Below are 9713 nucleotides of genomic sequence, written 5' to 3' on the forward strand. Positions count from 1 at the left end.
AGAAGATGAGGCCATTTAAATATGTTGTTATTCACTTGGTTGTTATTGCTCATGATTGGTGGCACCACAAAATGATCATAATGGGACATGTTTAGAGTACCTCTTATGAAGAGTTCACTAAGAGGCTTATTGAAAAATTTGATCCTAAACATCATTTTAAGAAGTTGGCTTAGTTTGAAAAATGTTGTTCAGTGGACACCTACATTTCTGATTTTTAGAGTTATCAATATTGGCCACTGATATAACATAGAGGAGGCTAATGGTGCTATTTATGGATGGATAAAAGCTCTTAGTCCAAACATAAACTTCAGTCCAAAAGATCTATGTTACAAACTAAATCATGTAAAGGGAAAAGGTTGAATTTTAAAGTGAGCACCAATTCATCAAAACATCAATTTTTTCTTTCAAAACCATATGTGAAAATATAAACATTATGTACAACATGTCCAGTATTTTTCTAGATATATTTTCCTATGAAGAAATATTGCACCTAACAATATGAACCCAAAACAAAATAACTAGACGATGGCTACATTGTGGTCTTAGTTATGAAGAAAAGTTGATAAATGTAATTGTCCTTGCAAAAAGTGTAAGGGCTTAAAGAATCAAATAATTCTAATTACATTGAAGGGGGCCACATTTTTTGTCCATTGTTGAATGTGGATTTCCTACTAGAGGAACATGAAGGTGTGAATATCCAAGATGAGAATAACACTCCCATGGAAGAAGATGATAATGTGCCAAAGAACATGATTAAAGAAGATGGTATTGGCATAGGTGATGAAGATGCTCATGATGATGGTACTAGCACATCTGATAATGATGATGAAGATGGTATTGATATACCTTTACTTGAGAAGGCACATGAGCCCCTATACGAAAGCTCCCAAACAACTCTTCTCTTTGCTATAGTGTTGTTGTTAAACTTGAAGGTTATGAATGGCTTATCCAATGTAGCAATGTCACGTATGCTAAGGTATGCCATTTTTGTCATCTTCAATGTTAGCATACCATTACTATTCATTATATTAACAATGCATAATTATTGTTGTAGGTTGATAGGTGAGTTTTTGTTACCACCATCAAACAATTTGCCTCATTTGTACTAAGAATTATCTACCATTATGAATCAAATTGGAATAAAGTATCAGACAATACATTAATGTCCCAATGATCACATTCTATATCATAAATAACATGAATTTGTAATAGAATGCCTTGATTTTCATATTAGTAGATATCAATCAAATTAAATAACAAAAATAATGCCTCACAAGGTTCTTCAGTACATTCCCATTATTCTACATCTTCAACAACTATTTGGGTTCACTAGCTTGGCACAATTTATGGATTACCATGCACACAATAGAAGTTAAGATGACATTATGTGAACATCTATAGATGGTTTTTCATTTAAAGAGATAGAAGAAACATGGTCACACTTTAAAGAAGAACCTCATAATTTCAAATTTTCATTAGCAGTGGATGGTGTCAATTCATTTGAAGATATGAGACCTATTTACTCAGTGTGGCCTATTTTTGTTATTAACAATAACATTCCTCCTTGAATGTCTATAAAGAGGGAGCACATTATGTTATCAATGATTGTGCCAGGTATTTTTCATTTAATAGTTATCTAAATTAATTTATAAATAGTGCATAAAAATGGTCATAATAATTATGTAATGTTTTTGTTCATTCAATTACTAGGTAAGTACCAAGTTAAAGATATGAACATGTATATTGAGCCCATAATTGATGATTTGTTGAAGTTATGGAATGGAATCACTATGTATGAAATCTCTAGATCAATAGGACAAAGACAATTTTAGTTCCATATAATGCTTGTATGCACAATACATGATGCCCCTAGGCTAACTCATTTTTTGCAGTATGTTATATTGTTACGGTAACATATTTTTGGTCTTTTATAGTGCTTAAAAATTCTTGTTGTATTCTTAAGTTGTGCATGATAATTATACATGATCTTTTAGGTCTTCACACAAAGGGAAAATTCGAATGTCTAGTTTGTGGTCTGAAGATGAAATCTTGTCATTCAAGAAGTTTAAGAATGCAAGTATTCAATGAGTTTAGGAAATTTCTCCACAATAATCATAAGTATCGAATTGCTGAAAAACATCTTTTTAATGGGAAAGAAGAGACAACATCAAGGCCATGAAGAATGAAACCTCATCTATGGAAGTTGGAATACGATCGAGTAAATCACCGAGGTAATGTCCATTTTGTGGTCTGAAGTTTGAAATTTATATTTTGATATTGTCTTATATTTAGTAATAATGTAATTGATGCTCATGAAGGTTGTCAAGGCATCAGTGACCAAATTTCTAGAGGAAAGAAAAGTTATCCTACTCAATTTAGTAGGTTACCATACTACAAGAATCTCCCAATTGTACATTTGTTTGATGCTATTCATATTGGAAAGAATGTAATAGAGACACTATGGAAGATATTGGATGGAAGGTGTGATAGAGAAAAAATTGCCAAAGTTTGTATTGGCATTCATGAATCCAATCATGCACTAAAATATTTCATTGAATCAAATAGCAATGGAAACTACATAAATACGAGTGCCCTTCCTTGGTCATTAACAGATCAACAAAGTGATGCATTAAAAGAAGTCATTAAAAAAAAAATAAAAAATTCCTATAGGATTTTCTACAAATATAAGCACTCTTGTATCAAAGAAAGGTGATTTTGGGTCAGGGTTGAAAACACATGATTGGCATACCTTCATCAAGGTAAGTCATGTTCTCTACTTACAATATATTTGTAAAATTAAATGTACTACCTATTGCATTATTTAATAATAAATTGAAATGATAATTTTTTAATGATTGTAGTACGTCCTACCTCTATCCCTCCCACACCAATAGAAGGAATTATCCTACATTATCTTACATTGGGTGTTGCAAGTTTGTGGACTTTACACTAATAGGTGATAGAGGGTTTCTAGAACTTGTGTTATTGCTTACACCCTACTGATTATTGAGTGTCTAAAAAATGAGTCCAAACCACTTATGTATAGGGACAATATCCTCTGCTCGTAGGGCATCTTTCATTTAAAGGGACAATTTCATAGAACCATACAATATAAATGTCCACTAGCGGTGACTTATTCAACCATTCTTCTAAATTTAAATCACTCATAGGAGCACCTTTACCTCCAACACTCCATGTTGATGTAAAAATACGCTATAAAATTGGACAACTATATCTTGGGAAACATTAGTTTCTATTCTTCCATGCTTTATTTTCTCAAAAGTCTTCTTCAACCATTTTTTTGTCTTGTCTTTTCGAAAGGAATATGAGTCCTTATTAGAACAACTCCAACTTTATCAACAAATGCTTCTTCCATAACTCTTGTTGTGTATCCTTTTGGAATATCATTTGCATGGAATTCATTACCTTTTCTCTTTATATTTAAATATTTCCTAACTAAAGTCTATGGCAAGGAAAGCTTGTTATTCTTCTTATTAGCAACTTTTGTTGTTGAGCTAGCATTTACAGATCCCTTGTTACCATGTAGACTTCAAATTTAAAAACCTTGATGATAATAAATAGAGTACGATCATGCCAAGGAATCTTCTACACTATTCCATTAGAGAAAAGGGTAGCCAAGCCTACTTTTTCCAGCAAGAACAATAGATAAAGAGAAGGAAACATAATAAGGGTAATCTAAATCCCCATTTTTGCACAAAGGAGAGCAAGGTATCTATGTGCTCCCTATCTTTATGGTTCCCGCTTGACCTCCATCCTACTACTAGAAGAAAATGACTCCTTTTCCTTGTTAATGTTATCCAATGACAATCTGGTAGCTTCAGTCACTAGATGTTGTATAATCCTTGGACTCTTTGATGTATTCAATTGATGAAGTGCCCTTCACAACTTCATTGGCATTAACATTGGTGGGCTTTATCTTTGGAGGTTTAGAGATAATTTGTGCAACTTCTGTCATTGTTGGTCTCTCCACACTGTACTCCTCAACACAAACCATTGCCACATAAAACACATGCATCACCTCATGCAATGGAACACTAGAGAGCCTTTCATCTTAGATCTTATGAAATCCTTCAGTTGTAGATTCTATCATCTCTCACCCATTGAAAAATGTCCACTCCATCACCAAATTTTCCAACATGCCTTCTTCCTGTAACCAGCTCTAAGAGAACCACATCAAAGCTATATAAATTTCTCTTCTCATCCACTTTCAATATGTACACATACTCTAGATAAAACATGCACGAATCAACAATTATAGACCAACTCTTAAAAAAGGTACATTGCACATAATAGCCAAGAATTGATATATTAATAGTATTCTACATGAATACTTCATGAACCCAATAGTTAAAAGTGTTGTGCATCAAATCCTAGTTCATAAATCCTATGAGTATTAAAGATCATGAAAGATAGACAAACATATTTGAAAATAATATGCAAGGAAGTGGCATGTGAAACACTAAAAAAAGGTTACCTGGTGCAATGTAGCCATAGGAACCTACTATTGTAGACATGCATTCAGATGCTCCAAAGTCTTGCAGAGTCAAAGGTAAATAGAACTTAGCACATTGAAGCCATATGTGTTGATTCTATCACAAAAGCAAGTAAAAGTGATGAATTTGGTGTAGAGTTGCATCAACCACAGATGGTAGATTGTTATGTGTAGTAGAAGATGTAGCTATGAGGGCCACTCCACCACTTTCACCCTCATATTTGAAAAATGGGAGGCATTTGGTTAATAGATTAATGACTCACTTTAGTAAAGATGATGTCTCCTTGGAATTAAAGACTGAAGCCCTTCTAAAAATTTATAGAGTTATATAACAGACAAAAACAAGACAAACCAACTAGTATAACACCAAATCAAAGATTTGGCTTTATTCTATTTAGTAACTAGATTAAAGATCAACCAACAAATCTTTTCCAAATGTCACAATCATTGTCATGTTTCAAACTAATAGAATTTTAGTTCACAATCATGTATTCATGTCAAATTTAATAGTACGAGAATAAGAAGGACTAGTGGGAGAATAAGGACTAGTAGGAGACATAGGGCTATATCTAAGAGAACTTGGACTATAGGATGGTGATGTAGGACTATATCCTAGAGATGTAGGACTATAGCCTAGAGATGTGGGGCTATATCCAGGAAATATGGGACTATATCCAAGAGATGAGGGGCTATAACTTGGGGATGAAGGGTTGTAGCCAAGAGATGAGGATGGTGAGAAGGCCATCCCACCAACATGGGGAGAAAATTGGGCATCTGTAATTGGTGAACTATGGAGACTTGGGCTCAACAAATAGCTAGGTAACATCATTGCATCATGGTGTGGTGTTCCCATTATTGGGGATCAAGATGGTGTCATGTCAAATTCTACCATTCCTTCCATATTGTCGGGTAGGTGGAGTTCAATTTCTTGTTGTAGCATTTGGTCATTCAAATATAGAGCACAATCACTTGTACCAATTGGATCCAACTGGCCAAGCATGATGTTCTTTGTAACACCCCTCAGAGGGTTTGCTTCAGAAAAAACAACATCATCCAAAAGAATATTAATTGTTCCCTCAAATGAACATCACATCATTGGCCCTATATCATTACGATTGATACCATGTCTAGTAATGGCCATTAGATGGCCCTGATATGTAATTGTGTCACACAAAATGGCTAAATCCCTGTAGTTCACATATGAAAAAGATCATCTAGAAGAGATTTCCTCACAACCTTAGTTCCAAGCACCTCAATTACTTCAATCAAGTGATTACTTGTTGTCCTTGTAGCATCAACATCTTCATGACATTTAATAGCTAACATGTTCACCCCTTCTGTATCCAACATCCATTCTATCTCAAGCTTAAATCCTTCATTCTCATCAAACTTGTTAATTTTTCCATATTTTATAAAGACTTTATTAATATCTGGAATGCCTTAGAGAGCCATTTCTATGAGCATATTACTCTTAATTTTCTTTAGGAAAACATTAGCTTCAAAATTTGAATCTTGTACTTCACCTTTAGGAACCTCTTCATTCATAATATGTATATGCAAAATAAGTTTTTTCTACATTATCATCATTAAAATGCATGTCAAATCATCATCAAACTCAAGGTTTATTTTTTCTGCAATGTCTACCATACTTAGCTTCTTATCAACCATCATCTCTCTATTCAATTTGATACGCAATAGCCATATAGATATTTTTCAGGTGCAATATCCTCATCTCATGGCATTTCATAATAAGATTTTACAAAATCAACATCCTCCTTTATGATAGTGCTCATTGGATCTGGATCATACCACACTTCAGTAGCCTCTATAACACTCTGTAAGATTGTGTACTCTAAAGCACATTAGACATTCTTTGCCCTTTCTTTTGTCTTGTTAACCTTTGGGTTTAGATACACTAAAAGTGATGGTGTTTTTATTTTCTTTGCCACTTTTATAATTTCTCTTAGCTGAGGAACACCTAGAGTAACATTTTTGGCACTAATACCAACATAATGGAAAGTATTCAATGTCATTTGAGTAGTTGGTTCACCAACAGATTGCGCTGCCACACATCCAATCATCTCCCCTGGGGCTACTAGAGACTGAAGGAAACATGATTCAGTCTCACCAACTACCCATTCAAATACTTCCTTGGTAATGTGGTACTCCTTCAATATACGTTTACTTGCAAATGTATTGTGTAGTAAAATATTGAAGAAAAGAGTAGCATTCTTCTGGGCCTCAATACTAATGTGATCATTGCCTAGAACAACCTTTAGCCTTTCCTAAAGCTTGCCAATTGTTTCTACAATCTCTATAGGATGCATATTTGATCATTTTCTTGAATCAATTTTGAACATCTTCTAGGCATTCCAAATGAGCCTTTTCAGATTTACAAGCATTGGCCATTAGTTATCACCACTAGGAGCAATCTTTGTGCCTAACTGTTGTCTATCTGACTCTAGTTTCTACAATTTTGTATCAAAAACATTTTGGAACTCCTTGACAGTTTTCAAATCATCTACATGTTCTGGTAACATGTAGCTAGGATTCTAGCTTTCTTGATCAATTTCATATCTATAAACATTTTCAAACTCTTTCTTTTTCATCTTCAGAGAATCATTTTTTTGTGACTCAATCCAAATGACATCCTTATCATCTTCGCCATACAAGAACTAAATGACATCACTAAGTGAATTCCTAATAGTCCCATCATATTTAACAATGATGTCTTCCATAGCTTTCACAAGATGGTGTTGTATATACCCTGTTTCTAATGTTTTCACCTTATTATTAATCAAACCTTCATGTCCTCCCATTGCATGGAAAAAGAACTCCCGAGGAGTCAAACCATGTAGATAGGAACTCTCAAAAATCCTTGAATTTCTAGGCCTTTATCATCCTTTGTAAAATGTGGTAGAGTTCTTCCATCAAATCCATAATGAATTCTCTTCCCTTCTACATTTTGTTGTCCCACACAAGCAATCATTTGAGATATGTTAATGAAATTTCCTTTAGACCCAATAGTAACAATTGCCTTCAAATTTTTACTCTTAGATAAACTTTTGTGTGCATTGCTTCTTGCATCATCATGAGCCTTATTTAACACCTCAAAAGGAAAATAGAAGACACATAGGTAAAAGGTAGGGAATTAAGTAAAAATTTGATATACTATATATATGCATTTAATAGAAATGTTATGATTCTTTAAATTGCTTAAATTTTAATGTTGAATATGTTATAAGTTCCTAAGTTGCTACTATTTTTCAAATGAGCTATATGTTCAACATTTATCATAAGTTTGTGAATTGGTTCAATTTTAAATGTTGAAAAAAATGTATTTCTAAAAATTATAAATTCAATGAACTATGATTCAAATTTTGATTTTTAATGGAAATTGTTTATATCTAACTGATTCAAGATATCTGATTTACTCTATTTTCAAAGGACTCCATCATTGTTTAGTAAGGTTCTACCTCCAATTGCTTGTCCTGAGAAACCTTAATAAGTTGCTTGACTTTATTCTTTTCTTTCAGAATCATTTCATTGATGACTTCCATGGTTGTAGCATCAAAAATTGTGTCTCCTATACCAAAACTAAAACCCTATTGTAGCAACCGATGGTTTACAAGCCACTATGTGTGAGCTAAAAACTTACGAGCAACATCTAGACCAACTTCCTCCCTGCAAAATGCAAATATATCAGTGCAACCATGGCATACATCTAGAAGAAAAAGTCTCAAAATATAATTATAATCTTATATTTCTTTTCATTACGTGTGTGTGTACTTCTGCAATCTACACACCATCATAAGGTTGTACATGTTCTGTCATGCAATAGTTTTTTTTCCCTAAATTTTTTTTAGAGTTTCTTCTGAAAGGAAAATAAAAATATTGTCTATTGTCTACACTTTATCCCTTGATGTGCTAGCCTACTATGACTAGTTAAGAGTTAAGAAGGTGCCACTAATTGACTAATATGTGTTCCTTTAAGAAAACTTCTATTTGCATTTCATTATCTACGTATCTCTATGAAATGGATTTCTTTTGCATATGACTTAGTAGTTTCTTGCTCAAAAATCTTGATTTTCTTTTACACCTATTTCACTTTTCCTTAAAGATGGTCACCATTAATGAACACATCTTCTCTTTTGTTTTTGATGGCTTAGCAATTTTGCCCATTGAAGGATCCAAGTATGCATATATGATTTGACCTTAAACACAAATATAGGTTTAGGATAGCTTTTTAACAATTTGAATGAAATAATAATAAAATTCCATGTGTCCTTTGATGTAATTTTTCTTTTCAACTAGTTTTAATTTAAAATAAAAATACTATGAGGATTTCTTGACACCATGAAATAAAACAATAAAGAAAACTTTGGAAGGCATAGATTTCTTCTTATTATGCACACATTTTGAAAACCAAAGAACACAAGAACACAAAAGTTAACTTGAAAGGCTAATTTGATATAAAATATTTAGAGGATGAAATCAACATTATGATGAAGTCTACCTCTTGAATGTTTAAGATGTTTGAAAAATAAATATAGGCTTTTTATTTTTTACGTTCACTTAGACAAATAAGGCTCAATAAAATAATTTGAATATTATTTTATGGTAGTTTACAATGTAATATGCATGAGTTTAATGTAATCATGTTTTTTACAATGTGTTATAGATTGGAACACAAAATGTGACCAGATTGTGCAACACAAAAATAATTGTGATAGTGAATGGAAAGTTTCCTGGCCCTGCTATATATGTTCATGAAGGCAATAGTCTTTTTGTTGATGTGAACAAAAATGGACCCTATAATGTGACTCTTCATTGGTAATTATAAAATACTATGCTCCAAATTATACTATCCATGTATTCATTATTTTTGTTTTTATGAACATTAGATAGATCTTCTGTTGAGATTTAATTATTTGTGATTATTGCAAGCATTGGGTGAAGTAGTTGAAATCATGCTAGGCAGATGGACCTTCATACATAACACAATGTCTCATTACACTAGGAAACAAGTTTACATGCAAATTTTCAATCACAAAACAAGGGACGTTGTGGTGGCATGCACATATTACGTACTTGAGCCTTATTTGATCTGTAAACAAAATTGATCTATAGTATGAATTTGGGGGCCTCATTGCCCATGATATTATTACCTTAGGCCTACAACCTATGAGCACAATAATCT

General features: G+C 32.9%; 1 pseudogene; it reads right to left on the reverse strand.

Moving 5' to 3' along the window:
- Positions 1 to 4997: 4997 nt before the first annotated feature.
- On the reverse strand, positions 4998 to 8337 carry LOC149539868 (DNA-directed RNA polymerase II subunit RPB1 pseudogene; annotated as a pseudogene).
- Between the last annotated feature and the right edge of the window lie 1376 nt (positions 8338 to 9713).

This window comes from Cupressus sempervirens, chromosome 9 (genome assembly GCF_028749045.1).
Source record: "Cupressus sempervirens isolate cs-2001-9-10 chromosome 9, ASM2874904v1, whole genome shotgun sequence".
In the NCBI taxonomy this organism is placed as follows: domain Eukaryota; kingdom Viridiplantae; phylum Streptophyta; class Pinopsida; order Cupressales; family Cupressaceae; genus Cupressus; species Cupressus sempervirens.